Source organism: Nycticebus coucang, chromosome 12, assembly GCF_027406575.1.
Source record: "Nycticebus coucang isolate mNycCou1 chromosome 12, mNycCou1.pri, whole genome shotgun sequence".
Taxonomy (NCBI): Eukaryota; Metazoa; Chordata; class Mammalia; order Primates; family Lorisidae; genus Nycticebus; species Nycticebus coucang.
This window is the reverse complement of record NC_069791.1, coordinates 58,236,482-58,256,475: the sequence shown is the minus strand read 5'-3', so window position 1 is coordinate 58,256,475 and position 19,994 is coordinate 58,236,482. Positions and strand designations below refer to the sequence as shown.

The 19,994-nt window shown below is 44.4% G+C and overlaps 1 protein-coding gene and 1 pseudogene across 5 annotated transcripts in view; one reads left to right on the top strand and one right to left on the bottom strand.

Annotated features, from left to right (window-relative positions):
• The window catches only part of B4GALNT3 (beta-1,4-N-acetyl-galactosaminyltransferase 3), a 118,253-nt gene that overhangs the window by 42,685 nt on the left and 55,574 nt on the right, over positions 1 to 19,994 (bottom strand). The gene's annotated exons all lie outside the window — the stretch shown is intronic.
• Positions 9,222 to 10,114, top strand: LOC128561052 (centromere protein K-like; annotated as a pseudogene).

Genomic DNA, 19,994 nt, shown 5'->3' with positions numbered 1-19,994 from the left:
AAGGCAAGGCAATGAATGGGACAGAGAAGACATTTATGACAGCTGAGTCTGCTCTCCCAGAGGAATGTGGGGGATCTGCTTTCCTCCTCCCCACAAAGCATCCCAGAGTCAACCACCCCACCACACTTGATCTTTCTGATGTTTTTGCATCAGAGCCCTTCCATATTCTTGTCTCTCTCTCTCTCTTTTTTTTTTTTTTTTGAGACAGAGTCTTATTATATCGCCCTCGGTAGAGTGCTGTGACGTCACAGCTCACAGCAACCTCAGACTCTTGGGCTTAAGCAATTCTCTTGCCTCAACCTCCCAAGTAGCTGAGCCTATAGGCGCCCACCACAATGCCCAGCTATTATTTTTTGTTGTTGTTCTAGTTCTCATTGTTTGGCAGGCCTGGGCCGGGTTCTAACCCACCAGCCCCAGTGTATGTGGCTGGCACCCTAGCTGCTGAGCTACAGGTGCCGAGCCTCTTGTCTCATTTTTATCTCAATGACACAAACCATTCCCATTTTGCTGATGAAGACACAGAGACCTGCAGATAACTGATTTGTCTAATGTCAAAGGGAATATTAAGGCTAGTTGCTTAGGCTTTGGATTTTTGGTCTGAGGTCTGAGGACAGTACCTAGCCATAGCTGTTGGGGTTAAGTGAGCTACAGGTAGAGTGCTCAGGGGGAAGACACTGAGTCTTATCTAGGAAGGGACTGAAAATTAGCACTGTGTGGGCAGAATCTAGGTCTTGTTCGTTGTATATTCCCATTGTATAAATGAGTGAAATTAGCAGTTTCAACACATCCCAGCTTCAGAGAGGGGTTAAATTACTTGCATCTGATTTTATATTCCCACTGTATAAATCAGGTATTTGATGCATGAGGAGTGAATGAATTCATGGAAGAATGAGAAAGACGGTTTAGAGGAGGTCTGGCATATTTATCATCATAGAACAGATTAGGCATCTGCTGGTCACAGTTCTGGGCTAGGCACCGAATAAACTGACAGACACTGGCCTTGACATTCTGAGAAATTTACAACCAGCTGCAGGCTGTCTCAGTACCCTGTGGACATTCACTACAGCACAGATGTCAAAGTCACAACCTGCAGGTGCCTCCATGGAAATGCTTTATTTAGGACAATCTTGCTCTTTTTTTAAAATTTGTTAATTCTCTTTCTCTCTCTTTTCTTTCTTTCTTTCTCTTTTTTTAAATTTAATTTTTAAGTCTCTTTCTCTCTTTTCTTTCTTTCTTTCCCTTCCTCCCTCCCTCCCTTTCTTTCTTTCTCTCCTTCCTTCTTTCTTCCTCCCTCCCTCCTTCCTTCCTTCTCTCTGTCTGTCATAAAATATACATAACCATTTTAACTTTTTTAGACAAGATTTCACTGTATTGCCCAGGCTAGAGTGCAGTGGCACTATCATAACTACTATAATCTCAAATTTCTGGGTTCAAGCGATCCTTCTGTCTCAGCCTCCCAAGTAGCTGAGATTACAGGCAGGCACCACCATGCCCAGCTAATTTTATTTTTATTTTTAAACTTTTTTTTTCTTTTTGGGGGACAGTGTCTCAAGCTGTTGCCCTGGGTAGAGTGCTGTGGCATCATAGATCACAGCAAACTCTTGGGTTTAAATGATTCTCTTGTGTCAGCCTCCCAAGTAGCTGGGACTATAGGTACCTACTACAATGCCCAGCTATTTTTAGAGACAGGGTCTCACTCTGGCTCAGACTGGTCTCGAACCTGTGAGATCAGGCAGTCCACCCGCCTTGGCCTCCCAGAGTACTAGGATTATAGGTGTGAGCCACTGCGCCTGGCCTAAATTTTTTTATTTTTAGTAGATCTGGGTTCTCACTTTTGTTCAAGCTGGTCTTGAACCCCTGAGCTCAAGTCATTGTCCCGCATCAGCCTCCTGGAGTACTAGGATTACAAGCATGAGCTCCCAGGCCCAAACCATCTTAACCATTTGAAAGTGCACAGTTAATGGCATTAAGTACATTCATATTGTGTGTAACTCTTCTTTTTTTTTTTTCAGAGACAGTGTCTCACTTTATCCCCCTTGGTAGTGTGCCGTGGCTTCACAGCTCACAGCAACCTCCAACTCCTGGGCTCAGGAAATTCTCTTGCCTCAGACTCCCGAGTAGCTGGGACTACAGGTGCGTGCCACAACGTCCAGCTATTTTTATTGCAATGAGGCTGGGGCCAGGTTCGAACCCACCACCCTCGGTATATGGGGCCAGCGCCCTACCCACTGAGCCACATGCGCCGCCCTGTTGTGTAACTCTTTACCACCATCCATTTTTAGGATTTTTCTGTCCCAAACTGAATTCTATATTCATTAAACACTAACTTCCTCCTCTCCCAACCCCTGGCAACCACCATAGGAATGTGCCCATGCCAGGTATCTCATACACATGGAATCAGATAATATTTTGTGTCTGGCTTATTTTCTTCAGCATAATGTCTTCAAGGATCATCCATATTGTAGCAAGTATCAGAATTTTTTTCCTTTCTAAAGCTGTGCACTACTCCATTGTATGTATACACTGTATTTCTTTATCCATCCATCATCCCTCATGGGCAATTAGATTGCTTCCACCTCTTGGCTATCCTGCAAAATGCTGCTACATACATGGTGGTCTCTTAGAGACCCTGCTTTCAGTTCCTGATAAGGCACTCTCTTTAAATTGCAAAAAGGGAGCAAGCGCTGAAGGCCAACGGAGGCCAGTCTGCTCTCTTCTTGGTGGCAAAGCTTGTGTTTGACCAAGAAAGCAGAAAGTTTTGGGAGTTTGGGTGGAAGGAGGAGTGACAGGTGAATAGAATAAGGTTGGAGCAATCCTAGTTAACAAGTTAAGAAAAAAAAGTAGCCCAGCTGCTTGGGTGGCATAAGAGAATCGCGTAAGCCTAAGAGCTGGAGGTTGCTGTGAGCCGTGTGACGCCACGGCACTCTACCAAGGGCAGTAAAGTGAGACTCTGTCTCTACAAAAAAAAAAAAAAAAGAAAAGAAAAAAAAGTAGAGGGCAGCCCCTGTTGCTCAGTGGGTAGGGTGCTGGCCCCATACACCGAGGGTGGCGGGTTCGAACCTGGCCCCAGCCAAACTACAACAAAAAATAGACAGGTATTGCAGCCGGCGCCTGTAGTCCCAGCTACTCAGGAGGCTGAGGCAAGAGAATAGCTTAAGCCCAGGAGTTGGAGGTTGCTGTCATAGCACTTTACCAAGGGCAATAAAGTAAGACTCTATCTCAAAAAGAAAAAAAGTAGAAGCGGTGCCCGCAGCCCAGTGGGTCTCTGAGTACCAGCCACACACACCGAGGCTGCCAGGTTCAAATCCAGCCCCAGCCTCCTAAACAACGACAACAACAACAAGAAAAATAGCCAGTCATCATGGTGGCTGCCTGTAGTCCCAGCTACTTGGGAGGCTGAGGCAAGAGAACTGTTTACACCCAAGAGTCTGAGGTTGCTGTGAGCTGTGACACCACAGAACTCTACCGAGGGCGACACAGTGAGACTCTGTCTCAAAGAAAAAAGTAGAATTTCTGAGTGAGTCCAGGGTAGGGATTTCCCCAGGAACAGTGATGTCCTAGTCCACTAGCCAGTGTGGAGATCAGCAGGTCAACACATCTCAGCTTCAGAGCAAAGTTAAGTCACCTGGTCCCTTAGAAACTCCAGCTTGGTGCCAACACCACTCAGCCAACCATTGGCTGCCTATTCTCAATGAACAGGTATAGAAACTCAGAACAAGCATTTAGAATTTTTTAGTGCAATGTGACACTGCAGCAACATCATCATGTGATTGTGGAATCCTTTCACTGAACTCGATGAATGTTTTGAACTCCTGTGTGAGTCACACGTCATGTAAGCTGCATACTGGTGGTGTGTAGCCTGACGATATATCAGTGACAGACTGGGAACTAAAAACAAAGATGGGAAAACTTTGCTCTAGAAGTTTGTTCCAATTAGCATCATGGGCCGGCCTGCCGACCCTCTCTTCTTTCCTAACTTAGGGCCAAAAATAATTTTGGGAAAGACCATAGAATCAAAGAGAGAACCACACAAAGGCCAAAAAGCTGGGCAGTGATTGGAATCTCAGCAACCACCCAATGACTCAGTTCCAAACACCTCTGCATGTCTCTGCTCAGGGTTCAAACTCCGATTGCAGTGGTGAGATCATAGCTCACTGCAGCTTCAAACTCCTGGGCTCAAGTGATCCTCCTGCCCTAGCCTCCCAAATAGCTGGAACTACACGCTCCCACCACCATGGCCAGTTAATTTTTCTTTTTTTAGTACAGATGAGGCCTGGTTCTTCCAGTGTTAGGAGCCTAAAGCAACCCCCACAAACCCTCCTAGTCCTTCTCCTCTCCTAGAAAAAAAGACTGCAAAGGGCCTAGCTAGCCCCACCCCAAAACTTCTCTCCAAAGATGCTAGCCCACCAAAATCCTTCAGCAGGCAGTGGCATTTTCCCACCCCCAATGGCCCCATATAAAAGGGGATCTTGAAATGCCCTACACACATATGCCGTCTTTGGCCCTGCCCAGTTGAGTCTCTATCACTTTCATTCATTGTTTGACAAGAAATTATCACTTTCAAAAATCTCTGTTGTCCTTAGCCTCACAAATTTGCTAAATTCACTGGTCAAATGACCGACAGGACTGATCTATACAACTCTATTTACCTCATTGATAGCTGGGTTAACAGGAATGTTAGCTAAAGATGCATAAACAGCTCAAGGGGAAAAAAGTTCATCCCAAGACCATCCTGTCCTCTGCCCCATTCCCCAGTGATTTCTTCCACCACTCCCTTTTCCAGGGGCCTACCCCATAAGAGGAGGGAATAACAGCTGGCCCACACCATGCACAGAAGCTAGGACAAAGGAACTTTCAAGCGAGGTCTTAGAACCAATGCTAGGTCAAGTACATTTTGAAATTCCCCCAAATAGAGGACATAAAGAAAGGATGGGAAGCCAAGGATATGAAAATGACTAACCTGGAAAATCAGATAATACTTTCAGTGTAAGTATCCCTAAAGTTATTGGAAACACTGTTAAAAGTTGAGTGAGAAGCTCAGCTCTATTTCCCTTTTGCTAATGAGACTGAACTAAGAAACAGGAGTCATTAAATCTAAATGTACATGCCTGATTTGGCTTAAAGAACCTCAGTGAACCAGTACAACAAGGTCTGGTTGTTGGACCTTGTTCAAGGACACCTAAGAAGATGAGCTGATAAAACTGCTCAAGAATTGGGCAGACTACTCTGATCCTTACTGAAAAAAAGGAGAAAGTAAGAGAGTGCTTTGGAGAACAAGCCAGTGCCACAAGAGAGCTCAAAGATGAAAAACAAAAGGGAGACTTATTACCAATGAGTCCTTCAGATCTGTGCAACTCTCGTTTTACCTGCATGATACTTAAATGGTTTCTGGATTGTTCTCCTAGTTGGGGTACTTATGAAAACAACTGAGGCATAGAAAACTTGAGGGTTTTTTTTGGCTTCTTGAGCATAAACTTTCTCTTTTTCCAATCCAAGGTCATGGTCTAGGATCGGGCATAAACTTTGATATTTAATGACCCGTGATAGCTGTTGGTATCCTAGTAATACATAAAACCCTTGGGAAGCTATTAACTGTTTAGCCTTCTCAGGTCTTAGGGGAATATGTTTTCCATCTTTCAAAGAGCCTGTTGTAGGCAATTTGTAGGGTAAGATGCAAATATTCCCTTGAGCAGGCTGACGCACTGAGCTAGGTTTCCCCAGGGTTCACCACTGTACAAAAACAGATATGGGCTTTTCACAAAGACTGCACAGTCTGCTATTTATTTGAATTGTTTTCTTGGATCAGTTTATAAGAGTTTTGATGATTGCACAAAATGGCTTATGGTGAAAAGGAAACTTAAAAAGAGAGATCTTAAAGAGGCAGCTGCAATTAACAAGCTAGATTTACTGAGCATCTAGTACAGGCGTCCTCATACTGTGGCCCGTGGGCCACATGAAGTGGTGTGAATTGTATTTGTTCCTGTTTTGTTTTTTACTTCAGAATAAGATATGTGCAGTGGGCAGAGGAATTTGTTCATAGTTTTTATTTTAAACTATAGTCCGGCCCTCCAATGGTCTGAGGGACAGTGAATTGGCCCCCCATTTAAAAAGTTTGAGGACGCCTGCTCTAGTATGTATACGGTTAGCCCTCTGTACCCATAGGTTTCACATCTGTGGATTCAATCAATCACTGATCGAAGGGGGCAAAAATCTAAAATAAAAACACAATAATAAAAGTTATTACAAATAAAAAATATATAACATAGTAACTTTTTTTTTTTGGAGACAGAGCCTCAAGCTGTTGCCCTGGGTAGAATGCCTTGGCATCACAGCTCACAGCAACTTCCTGGGCTCAAGCCATTCTCCTGCCTCTGCCTCCCAAGTAGCTGGGACTACAGGCGCCCGCCACAACACCTGGCTATTTTTTGTTGCAGCCGTCATTATTGTTTGGCGGGCCTGGGCTGGATTCAAACCCGCCAGCTCAGGTGTTATGTGGCTGGTGCCTTAGCAGCTAGAGCCACAGGCACTGAGCCAACATAATACTATTTACACAGCATTTATATTAAGTATTATAAGTAATCTAGGCTAGGTGCCTGTGGCTAAAGTGGCTAAGGCGCCAGCCACATACACCTGAGCTGGTAGGTTCAAATCCAGCCAGGGCCTGCCAAACAACAATGACGGCTACGACCAAAAAATAGCCAGGCGTTGTGGCTGGCGCCTGTATTCCCAGCTACTTGGGAGGTGGAAGCAGGAGAATCGCTTGAGCCCAGGAGTTGGGAGGTTGCTGTGAGCTATGATGCCACAGCACTCTACCCAGGCCAACAGCTTGAGGCTCTGTCTCAAAAAAAAAAAAAGAAAAAATATATATGTGTAATCTAGACACGATTTAAATGTCACAAGAGGATGTGTGTAGGTTATACGCAAATACTAGGCCATTTCATACCAGGGACCTGAGCATTCATAGATTTTGCTATCTGTGTGGGTTGGGTCTGTTTTTTTTTTTTTTTTTAGAGAGACAGAGTCTCACTTTATCACCCTTGGTAGAATGCTGTAGTGTCAGAGCTCACAGCAACCTCCAACTCCTGGGCTTAGGAGATTCTCTTGCCTCAGCCTCCCGAGTAGCCGGGACTACAGGCTCCCACCTCAAAGCCCGGCTATTTTTTTGTTGCAGTTTGGCCAGGGCTGGGTTCGAACCCACCACCCTTAGTGTATGGGGCTGGCACCCTACTCGCTGAGCCACAGCCACCGCCCAGGGTGTTGGGTCTTTTAACCAATTCCCTGTTGATACCAAGGGACTATTGCACGATTGTACGTGTAGCTGCTTTGTCTGATTCTGGGTGGAGAACCAGTTTCAGGGCTGGCACTCTTCCTTCTTTTCCCTGGGATGCCGCCATTCTCTCCCTCTTCTTCCCGCCCCCTCTTCGCCTCTCTCACTCCTTGCTCTTTCTTTTTCTCATCTCTTCCCCCTACTCTTTTCCCTTTCCCTAATATAAAATAAACTTACACTTTTATATCCTAAAAAAAAAAAAAAAAAAGAACCAGTTTCAGAACCAATTCAATCTGGAATTGAATCCCTTGCCCTGCCACTTTCTAGCTGTGCGACCTTTGGTAAGTTCCTTAATGTCTCAAAACCTCAGTTAATTTCATCTCCTCATCCCCCATTATTTAGTTGGAAAGATGAATTAAGTACATGAATGAATTAAACTAAAATTTCTCATATGCAGACAAGCAACAGGCAGCCCCCTGTTGCCTTGATAATATGACAAGGTGCACACTGAGCGCTAAGTAAAGGCTCCTGGAATTCAGAGAGGAGGATCCTGTGGTCAGGGATCACTTCACTGTGAAGCAGGCCTTGAACAGGCATTTACGGGTAGGTAAAGTATGTGTGATATTCGCTATTTACTGATTGTTTACTCTTTGCCAAGCATTTTGCATTCATTAATTTCCAAGGCACAACAACCCTCTAAGGCAGCGGTTCTCAACCTGTGGGTCACGACTCCTTTGCAACAATGAAAATACATTGAGGCATTAGGAAGGTTGAGAACCATTGTAAGGTATTCTCCCCTTTCTCCTGGTGATAAAACAGAGGTGTAAAGAGTTTACATGATTTGCTCCAGATCTTGGAGGTGGCTGGACTGGGATTCAAACTTCTGTTTGGTTTCAAAGTCCACAATCTTTCTACACTGCCCAGTTAATCCTCACCGCAATTCTGTGAAGCCAGTATTATGGTGCCCCATTTAGGGTGAGAAAACCAAAGCCAAGGAACCAGACCAGGTCAGGCAATGCTAAGTCACAGCTGGCAGCTCTGCTATCACTGCTAACACACGGCTGGGCTGGATGTTCACAGCCAAGTCTGCCTCCCTCCTGTGCCTTCTCCAGGCACACATGAAGGGCAGGCTTGATAATATGACAAGGTGCACACTGAGCGCTAAGTAAAGGCTCCTGGAATTCAGAGAGGAGGATCCTGTGGTCAGGGAACACTTCACTGTGAAGCAGACCTTGAACAGGCATTTACGGGTAGGTAAAGTTGTTGGGTCTGGGAACAGAAGGAAATTACTACCCTTAGGAGAGGTAGATTTTACAAGGCAACTGCTAAGCCCCACCCAGTCACCTTCTCAGGTCCCAGGAAGTTCCCAGGAGCCTTTTTTTTTCAAAGTGAAAGTCACATATGAATCTTACCCTCCCCTAAATCACAGAGTACGACAGTGCATCCCGCAGAAAGTTATGATCCCCTAGAACATTTCCCCTTCTCCCTCAGGCTACTCCTCAGTCCCTTTGCTAAAGGCGCCTCATTTTTTCCTACCTTTAAACAGTGGATTATGATGGAAGTCTGTGGCTGTGTGGTGGTAAGAGGTTGGCAGGGGAGACGGCCTTAACCGTTGAAATTTGCCGCTTTGTTTGGCAGCTCACGGGAAATGGAGATGTAGCCCCGAAAGTGGAGCCTTTACCGCCGGGGAACTGGATCCTGACGTCCAAGGGGGGCCTTGAGGACCTGCGCTGAGGCCAGGTCCAGAACCCCGCGGATTACCAGAGAAAGATGGAGGGGTGACGATGGGAGGAACCGGTTAACTTGCATTTCCTTCGAGTGTTTCAAGCATGTCTTCTTTCCCAGCCTTCTTTATTTTCTGAAGAAGTTCAAGAGGTGGCGATACAAGATCAAGGTGCAACTATTTTTCTTTGTACTGTTTTTTATCATAAGGCATAGAAAATCACAAAGCAACATGTCAATGAATCAGCAAGACCTGGATCCAGATAGTAGTACAGATGTGGGAGATATTACGGATCCTGAACAAAAACTTGTTAAAGAATGTGAAGAAATGTGGAGAGATATGAAAGAACTATTATTATTAATTCTGCAAGCGAAATGTTGAACTGCTGAACTCAGACAATGGCAAAAAGAAACACCTGAAATAATTCCCCTACTGATGATGTTTTGACAACATTAGCAGAAGAAGAGTTCCAAAAATTGAGACATAATCTTGAAATGGTCCTATCTACTATTCAGTCAAAGAATGAAAAGTTAAAGGAGGACCTGGAAAGGGAGCAACGGTGGTTGGATGAACAGCAACAAATAATGGAATCTCTTAATATACTACCCAGTGAATTCAAAAATGAGGTTGTGCCATTTTCTGAGTCAAGAATCTTAAATGAACTGAAAACTAAATACTTAATATAAAAGAATATAAGGAGAGGGCGGCGCCTGTGGCTCAGCGGGTAGGGCGCCGGTCCCATATGCCGGAGGTGGTGGGTTCAAACCCAGCCCCGGCCAAATTAAAAAAAAAAAAAAAAAAAGAATATAAGGAGAAACTCTTGATTACCTTGGGTGAGTTTTTAGAAGACCATTTTCCTTTGCCTGATGGAAATGTGAAAAGGAAACAAAAATCTTCAAGAGCCAACTGCACAGCTGATACTGGATGTAATGTTACAGATTCTTATAAATAGATTGTTTGATGTTCCATATGATCCATACGTCACAATTAGGGATTCCTTTTGGGCTCCTTATATTGAACTGCTGCTGCGTAATGAAATTGCCTTAAGACATCCAGAAGATCCAACTTGAATAAGATTAGAAGCTTTCCATCAGTTAAAGGATAATCTCTTTTTCACACAGTAAAAGATCTTGTCATTCCAGGATAACAGAAACACAGCACTATTTGGATAAAGAACATTATTTGAAAATTGAAGCCCATAGTCTATGCTTCTTTTATCTTTAAATGATACAGGCTGCCATCTATTAGTCATTTTTAAATGGTCCTTTCATAGTCAGTGCTTTGGCATTTTAAACTGTATGGATGAGAACGCAAGTAAATAATATTCTAGACAAAAACATTTAATGTACCTTATTTGCCTTATGCAATAGTCTTTGGAAAATTCTTTGTTAATTCGTTATTGCTTATATATTTTTCTTTTTAAATTTATAATACTATCTTTTATGCATTTTGAGTTCTATTTGATTCTTTATATTTAAGAATTATAGTGGAAAAGTTATTTACCTTGAAGATAGTTTTAAAATGGAAATAATATCTCATGGAGAAGTTGGCATAATTTTAAAATATTTAGCAAATTTGTTTCATATGTACTGCCTTATTTCTAGATTTGCAAAAAATTGCAATTTGCTATAAAAAATGGATAAAACTAGTATGAAAATAATCTAATTTGTATTATATATCAAGTGACATTATTAATTCGCTCTTGATTCTGTTAATTATTATCAACAAAATTGTGTTCGCAAATGTTTTGTTAATGCTCTGTGAATTTTCTGTAAATAAAATTCTTTCTAAAAGTCAAAAAAAAAAAAAAAAAAAGCAGTGGATTACTTGCCAGGGGACTCAGTCTCTGGACTATTCTCTTTCCTGTCTACTCTCAACTAGTCCTTCTGAAAACCACCCATATGGGGTGGGCGCCCTTAGCACAGTGGTTACGGCGCCAGCCACATACACCGAGGGTGGGAGGTAACCCGGCCCTGACCAGCTAAACAACTGCAACAAAAAAATAGCTGGGCTTTGTGGCGGGCGCCTGTAGTCCAAGCTACTTGGGAGACTGTGGCAAGAGAATTGCTTAAGACCAAGACTTGGAAGTTGCTGTGAGCTGTGACGCCATGGCACTATACTGAGGGCAACGTAGTGAGACTCTGTCTCAAAAACAAACAAAACCCCCACTCATGTGGTGATGATGCCTTCCCCAGGCTCAGCCCTGACAGCTCCCTAAACTCCCTGTTTGTACTTGTCATTCACTTTCTCATCACCCCACTTGGATATCAGGGGCATCTCAGACTTAACCAAGCTGTTATTTGAAACCAAACTCTTGATTCTTCTTCCAGAACCTGCCCTTCTCCATCCCATAAATGGCTACTCCAGTCTTCCAGCTGCCCAGGTCAGAAATCTCTAGCCACTCCCCACATCCAATCCCTCAGCAAGTCCTGACAGCATAGCTGTCAAAACTGACCCCAAATCTGACTCTTCCTCCATTTCCAGCCTCTAGTTCTAGACACTCCTCACATCCAGACTCCCTGCTTCCACCCTTGTACCCCACAGTCTGTCAGCCATAGACCCCACTAAACTGCATGTCAGCCATCAACCCCCTGCTCAGACCCTTCAATACTTTAAACTTACTCAGAATACCATCTAAGGTCCTTCTGATGACCCATGAATAAGGTGTGGTGAGGATAGACCTAAGTGGCACTGGTTGTTCTGACAGAGTTATTAACAGCACCCACTTTCACTCTCAAAAGTATTCCAATTTAGACAAGAAAGTATATAGTCACTCAACTAATGAAGCCTTACTGATTAAATCTCATCTAACCCTCTGATTTCATCTCCTATCCCTTTATCATCATCCCACTCCAGCTACACTGACTTCCCTGCTATTCTTCCAACCTGCCAGGCATGTGGACCTCAGGGCTTTGCATACCCCGGAACACATTCATTTAGATAGTTATACCTCTCACTTGCTCTCTTTACTTATGTCTCTACTCAAACATCAGAGGCTTTTCCTAACCCTCTGACATATAGTATCACTCTACCCCCAGCCCACTACTTGCTATAGCCCTTGTTATCATGGTACATACTTTGTGCGATAATGTGTAAAATCTATCTTCTCCCCACACAAGAAAACTTAAATGTATGATTCATGAAAGCAGAATTTTGTCTACTTCGAAAAGTATTCCTAGGCTGGGCACAGTGGCTCACGCCTGTAATCCTAGCACTCTGAGAGACTGAAGCAGGTAGACAGCCTGAGCTCACAGGTTCAAGACCAGCCTGAGCCAGAGCGAGACCCTGTCTCTAAAAAATAGCCAAATGTTGTGGTAAGTGCTTGTAGTCCCAGCTACTTGGGAAGCTGAGGCAAGAGAATCACTTGAGCCCAAAAGTTTGAGATTCCTATGAGCTGTGATGCTACAACCATCTACAGGGAGCAACAAAGTGAGATTCTCTCTTAAATAAATAAATAAAGCCTAGCACATAGTAGGTACTTGTTCAATGAATGATGGCACTGTTAGTATCCATCTAGTTTCATACAAGGGTTAAGGGGAAGAACTCTTTGAGTCGGATACTATGGTATCTAACTTAATCTCTAAGCCTTGGGTTGCTTCTCTGAAATATAGTTATGGAAGTTATTTACCTTAGGGGGTTGCTATGACGATCAAATGAAAGTGGCATCAAAATACTGGAAATGTTGGCTGGGTACCTGTAGCTCAGCGGCTAGGGCGCCAGCCACATACACCTGGGCTGCTGGGTTCGAACCCAGCGGAGCCTGTCAAACAATGACAACGACAACCAAAAAATAGCCGGGCATTGTGGCGGGCCGCCTGTAGTCCCAGCTACTTGGGAGGCTGAGGCAAGAGAATCACTTGAGCCCAAAAGTTTGAGGTTGCCGTGAGCTGTGACACCACAGCACTCTACCAAGGGCAACATAGTGAGACTCTGTCTCAAAAAAAAAAAAAAAAAATACTGGAAATGATAAAAAATAATAAGGTCAAAATCTCCAGATCAAAATACTGGAGATGATAAAAATAATAAGAGTTAATATATTTAGCATTTAAAATATGCCAGGCAGTGTGCTAAACATTTTACAAATATTGGCTTGGCGCCCATAGCTCAGTGAGTAGGGCACCAGCCACATACATGGAGGCTGGCAGGTTCGAGCCTGGACCGGGGCCTGCTAAACTACAATGACAACTCCAACCAGAAAATAGCTGGGTGTTGTGGTGGGTACCTGTAGTCCCAGCTACTCGGGAGGCTGAGGCAAGAGAATCGCTTACAAAGAGTTTGAGGTTGCTGTGAGCCCTGACTCCATGGCACTCTACCGAGGGCAACAAAATGAGACTCTGTCTTAAAAAATAAAAAAGAAAAAAATTTTTTTTACAAATACTCTCTCATAAAAACTCTTTGAGGTAGGTACTATCATTGTCTCTATTTTACATATGAGGAAACTGAACTTCAGAGAAGTTAAGCAACATGTCCAAAGCTACATAGCTGTGGAGCTAGGAATTAAACCCACGGTCTCTGGTTCTAGAGTTTGTGTTCTTATCTGCTATTCTAGTTCAACTCCAAAGTCTCCCTATACATGGAACCTTTTTCGTTTCCTAAAAACTTCAAGTATTCACCACACCAGTGAACGACACAGATAAATCTTTTGTTTTTTTTTCTTTTTTGAGACAGATCCTCACTCTGTGTCCTGGGCAGAGTGCCATGGTGGCATAGCTCACAGCAACCTCAAACTCTTAGACTCAAGAGATCCGCTTGCCTCAGCCTCCCAAGTAGCTGAGACTACAGGCGCCCACCACAACACCCTGCTATTTTTTTGTTGTAGTTGTCATTGTCGTTTAGTAGGCCTGGGCCGGGTTCAAATCGGCCAGACCCAGTGTATGGGACCGGCGCCCTAACCACTGAACTACTGGTGCCGAGCCCCAGCTAGTTTTTTCTATTTTTAATAGAGATAGGTTCTCACTTTTGCTCAGCCTGGTCTTGAACTTCTGAGCTCAGGCAATCCACCTGCCTCAGCTTCCCAGAGTGCTGTGATTACAGGCATGAGCCACTGCAACCTCCCCAAATAAATTGTTTTAAAAAGTGTCTCTTTGGCCAGGCACAGTGGCTCAATCCCAGCACTGTAATCCCAGCACTCTGGGAGGCTAAGGTGGGTGGATCGCCTGAGCTCACAGGTTAGAGACCAGCCCAAGCAAGAGGGGCACCCCATCTCTAAAAAATAGCCAGGTGTTGTGGTGGGCACCTGTAGTCCCAGCTACTTGGAAGGCTGAGACAAGAGAATTGCTTGAGCCCAAGAGTTTGAGGTTGCTGTGAGCTAAGACTCCACCGCACTCTACCGAGGACAAGCGAGACTCTGTCTCAAAAAACAAAAAGTGTTTCCTCTTCTTCTGTCCCTCCCCACCATAACTAGTATTAACAGTTAAGCAACAACCTTCCATACCTTCCTCCCTATGAGTCTTCTATTTGAAAAAAAAAATAGGCTCACATTACATATACATATGTATATACATTACATATACCATATACTCTGGCATTACCTTTTCTCACATCATGTAAATTTGTCCAAATGGAAAAATTAATCATTTTTTAAAAATAGCTGCAATATTTCATGGTATGGCTACATTGCAATTTAGCAAACTATTTCCCAACTGATGGACATTCAACTGTTTCCAAACAAAGCTCCAAAACATATACACTGTTAAGATTTCTATAGATCAAGTTCCAAAGTGAGGTGATATTTTTTAAAATTTTAGTACATATTGATATATTATTTTCCAAAAAGTTTTTTTTTTTTTTTTTTTTTTGAGACAGAGTCTCACTTTGTTGCCCAGGCTAGAGTGCCCCGGTGTCAGCCTAGATCACAGCAATCTCAAACTCTTGGGCTCAAGAGAATCTCCTAGCTCAGCCTGAGTAGCTGAGACTACAGGCATCCACCATTACGCCTGGCTAGTTTTTATTTTATTTTATTTATTTTTTTGAGACAGAGTCTCACTTTATCACTTGGTTGAGTGCTGTGGTGTCATAGCTCACAGCACCCTCAGACTCTTGTGAATATACTAAAACCAATGAAGAGATGGGCATTGATGAATGAATTTTTAAGGTGGGCATTGAGAATCTGTAGTTCAACCACTTGGGGCCTCTACTTCTTTTTCCATTTCAGCAGCTGAATTTCTCCATTCTCCCTCCTTCCCAAAGCATCTCCACACCCAGTTTAATTATCAATATCCCTGGAGAGCTGGCAACAGGTTTCTTTTCAGAGCCTGCTCCCTGGGGTTTGTGAGAGCACCGCCCCTCCCTCTCGTACCCAACCCCCTCCACTTTGTACGCATATCGTTTACTTATTAAACCAATTAGATTAAATGACTCACATTGCACCCTGGGGCATGAGGCGGGGTAAACAGCACACAAAAGAGACTGACTCGCAATAGTAGAGCACGCCTGCTTCCCCCTCAGCCCAGCCCAACTCTGCCCACCACCCACAAAGTGTTTCTCAGATCACAGCAGGAGGAAACCTGAGATGGGGAAGTTGCTAACCCTGTCCACAGGGCCTTCTCACCCCCAAGGAAGACTAGCTTGCCCCCAGAATTGACACAATAGCCTTCTTATTTCCATAGCTTACAAAAGCCAGCCAGTTTCTAGCAAAGTGAGCATACGATTCCCAGTTCCTCAAAGATTAGTCGGGTGCAAAATTATCTGGAGCCCTCTTGCCTGCCCTTTGCAGCCACATCTTAGCCCCACACAGTGGTACCCCAGAGTTCTTTCTCTGGGTACCCATCCCTGTCAACACCTGTTCTGAGCTGGATACCCTCGAGCTGACATGCAACTAACTAACTTAAGCAACCTGGGCCCACCACCATCTTGCCTGAAAAATGGGTGTGTGGAGGTGTCCCAGTCTCTACTTCCCATTCCCACCACTCCCAGCTCCCGGCTCCCAGCCCACGTCTCTGCCCAGCAGCAAGGCAGGGACACATATCTAGGAAAATGGCAGGATCTTCTCTAGGCCACCCAGCTCTGCTCTCAACACCACCCAGCTCTGCTCTCAACACCTCCATCCAAACACCACTTCTGCAGGGAGGCACCCTCCTGACAGCATAGGATCCAGGAGGGAAGTGTGATCTGAGTCAGATCCTGTCCTGGTCCCAGAGTGGAACCACATCCTTCTGCCAGCCCCTACCAGGGCATTTCCGCCTTTGTATATTTATAAGACTCTCTTAAAATAGGTCCCAGCAAATAGGAGCAGAGACCTAATTTAGGTCAATGAAATCAGCATTGGGGAGCGTAAAGACTCCCTGAGAGCAAAGTTGCTATTTTTTCTCCTATCCCATATCCGGATTTCAGTATCACATAAATCCCCCAGGAATCCTCCCCCTATCCTCATTCAGAATTGCTTCCCAAGTTTCCCCAGCCCTGGAAATCTCTCTTTATCCCGTCCTCACCAAGCAGATGAGTCTCCTAAACATAGTGGCCCCAAGCGGCCTTCTATGTTCATTGATTATTAGGTGATTGCACTTTGCAAAGCATTACTCCGATGAAAGCCTTTTTACTCAAGGGGTCCGCCCAGCCTCTCCTGAACAGGCTCTGAGTTCTAGAAGGGAGTGGAGGCAGAGTTGCAACTGAAGGTCTGGAGGTGCAGGTGTTCTCTGCTCCCATCAGCTTCAGGACAAGTGTCACCTTTGAAATGTTGGAAGAGAAGTAGTGACAGGGAAAGCTGTGTCCCCAGAGTGTTTGTCTCAGATACCTTCTGGGACCTGGCAGAGATTCCGAGTTGGGTGAGAAAGACCAGCTGAATGAGTCTCCACCTTTTCTAAGTGGGGCACCTCTCCAGCAAGGCTCTTGGAGCCTGGCACCTCTGCCCTGGGCGTGGGTCACACGCTGCTGGGACAACCTCACATGGCAACAGGGAGGAAAGGACCCTGGCTCCCTGGATCCGTTCAGTGAAATGATTTCTTCCATTTTTGCAGTATGGAAAGCTTGCTGGGGAGCCCTGTGCAATGACACTAGAGGGTTGTCTAGTTCTTACTTACTTTGGCTTGTTTAAGTCCCAAGTCTGAGAGTGTCAGTCCCAAAAGCAATATATTTATAATGGGTAGTTGGGAAAAGAATAGCTCTGGGACTTTGCTGTAGGGGCCTGTGAAAATCAGAGGACAGAGAGAAGAGGTCACAACTGAAGTGGTGAATGTGGAACTTGGGATGGTGGCAAGTGTTTAAGTGGGAGACTTGGCTCAGTGCTTGTAGCTCAAGCAGCTAAGGTGTCAGCCACATACACCAGAGCTGGCAGGTTCAAATCCAGCCCGGGCCTACCAAACAACAGTGACAACTACAACCAAAAAATAACTGGGCTTTGTGGCGGGTGCCTGTAGTTCCAGCTACTTGGGAGGCTGAGGCAAGAGAATAGCTTAAGCTTAGGAGTTGGAGGTTGCTGTGAGCTGTGACGCCACAGCACTCTACCCAGGGTGACAGCTTGAGGCTCTGTCTCAAAAAAAAAAAAAAAAAAGTAATATGGTGACATGGATGAGATCTTGGAACAGAAAAAGGGTATCTGAAAGGAAATTAGAAGAAAGTGTGAACTTCAATTAATAATAATGTACTGATAGTGATTCATTCATTGTGACAAGTGTACCATGCTAACATAAGATGCTAATAATAGAGGAAACAGGGTGTGAGGTAAATAAGAACTCTCTATACTGTCTTTATAATTTGTTTATAAATGTAAAACTCTTCTCAAATACAAAGTTTATTTAAAATGTTTTTGGCCAGGTATGGTGGCTCATGCCTGTAATCCTAGTACTCTGGGAGGCCGAGGCGCATGGATCGCTTGAACTCAGTAGTTGAAAACCTGCCTGAGCCAGAGCAAGACCCTATCTGTACAAAAAAATACAAAAATTAGCCAGGCATCATGGTGGGTACCTGTAGTCCCAGCTACTCAGGAGGCTGAGGCAGGAGGATTCCTTGAACCAATGAATTTAAGGTTGCTGTGAGCTAGGCTGATGCCACAGCACTCTGCTGAGGGCAAAAGAGTGAGACTCTGTCTAAAAAAAAAAAAAAAAAAGAAAAAAGAAAAAAATGCTGTTATTAGCTGGGGCATCATGGTGTGTGCCTGAAGTCCCAGCTGCTCCAGAGGCTGAGTAGAAGGATCAAGGTGTGAGAATCACCTGGGGAGGAGCTGGATGCTGCAATGGGCTGTGATCACACCACTGCACTCTAGCCTGAGTAACAGGGTGAGACCTGTCTCTAAAGAAAAAGAAGACTTTCTGGCCAGGGGTGGTGGCTCCCGCCTATAATCTTATCACTCTGGGAGGCTGAGGTGGGTAGATCCCTTGAGCTCAGCAATTTGAGAACGACAGCTTGAGCAAGAATGAGACCCCTTCTCTACTAAAAATAGAAATATCAGCTGGGTGTTGTGTTGGGCGCCTGTAGTCTCCGCTTCTGGGGAGGCTGAGGCAAGAGAATCGCTTAAGCCCAAAAGTTTGAGGTAGCTGTGAGCTATGATGCCACAGCGCTCTACTGAGGGCCACTGAGGAAAAATCAAAATAAAACAGCTCTTATGTCTATGAAGTATAGGAACTTAAGTAAGGGAGTGTGTGAGGGTGGCGCCTGTGGCTCAAGGAATAGGGTGTTGGCCTCATATACTGGAGGTGGCGGGTTCAAACCCAGCCCTGGCCAAAAACTGCAAAAAAAAAAAAAAAAAGAGAGAGAGAGAGAGACAGAGAGAGTGTGTGTGTGTCAAAAGGCATAGAAAAAACTTAGAAGGTATACTAAACTTTTTCTAGTGGTTAACTCTAGGAAGATATCTTTTTACATTATATGCTTTTGAATTAAAAACAGTGTTTTTAAGCAGAACAAAGAGATGGTAATGTAAACATAGGAGAATCAAAATTGGAAAATTCTGCCATATTTCATTGATCCTGCGATTGAAAGAGCAGTGGGCTGGGAATCACAAGACCAAGATTTGGATTTCGTCCTTGTTCTCCCTCTTAACTCTGTGATCCTAGGGACCTCCCTGGCCTTTCATTTTCTTATCCGGAAAATGATGACATATAGGGACCACTCCAAATGTTACTTTCTATGATTCGATAATAAACACACACAAATGAAAACTTCATGTTACTAGCAGATCATCATGAGTTTCTTTAATTAGTAAAGCTCCCCTCCCCCGTGCATTTAAAATATTTCAGTCCCTTAAAAAAAAAATCTAAACTGCACAGAACTTTTCAGGGACCTATCTATAGAGACACTGTATCTGTCCCGCTTTAGAGGCTAAAAAAAAATGAGAGACAAATTGGGTTACAGAAACTGATTTTTAAGAAGAGTATTGGCCAATGCTTAACTGGCTCAAATCTATGCAAATGAAAGAAGACAAAAAAAGATGGCTGGAGTTGCAAATGGCATCTCTCCCACTTGTCACTGATCTAGGACTCTTCACGGGAGAGGGTTGAAAATTCTTGGCGGGCTCCACAGAGCTTTGTTTCCAGCTCCCTGCTCTCCTCCCCCAACTCCTATCAACTCAGATGCAGGACAATTTGAGAGGTAGATCTATTCAGACCCCTATCTCTCTGAAGATAGCAATCCTGGGCCTGGGTAATGTGAAACAAGGGTCTTCAGGACACTGTCACCCGTAACAATGAAGTATGGTGGGAACACTCTGAAAACGGGATGAGAAAGCATGAGAAAGGCCAGGAATTGCAAAAGCCAAACCCGAAGTTGGGGCAAATTTCTCCCCCAGGCAAATCTCAGCAAGAACCAATTCTTGATTTTGGGATTTATCCAAAGCAACTCTCCAATCCAAGAAGGACTGGGGCCCGGGCAGCCGTGTAGACTTGCCTTTCTTCCCCAGCTGGACTCCAGGCAATCCAGAGTGGGGAAGGGGTGCAGTGAGAACAGAGGAAAAGGGGCTGTTGTAAGAGCCACTGATGTGGCTGCCAGTTCTCTGGGTGAGGCAGCCTGGGGGTCGCCGCTCCCTCTACTCTTTCACTAGACGCTCCACATCCTCTCAAAACAGACATAGCAAAT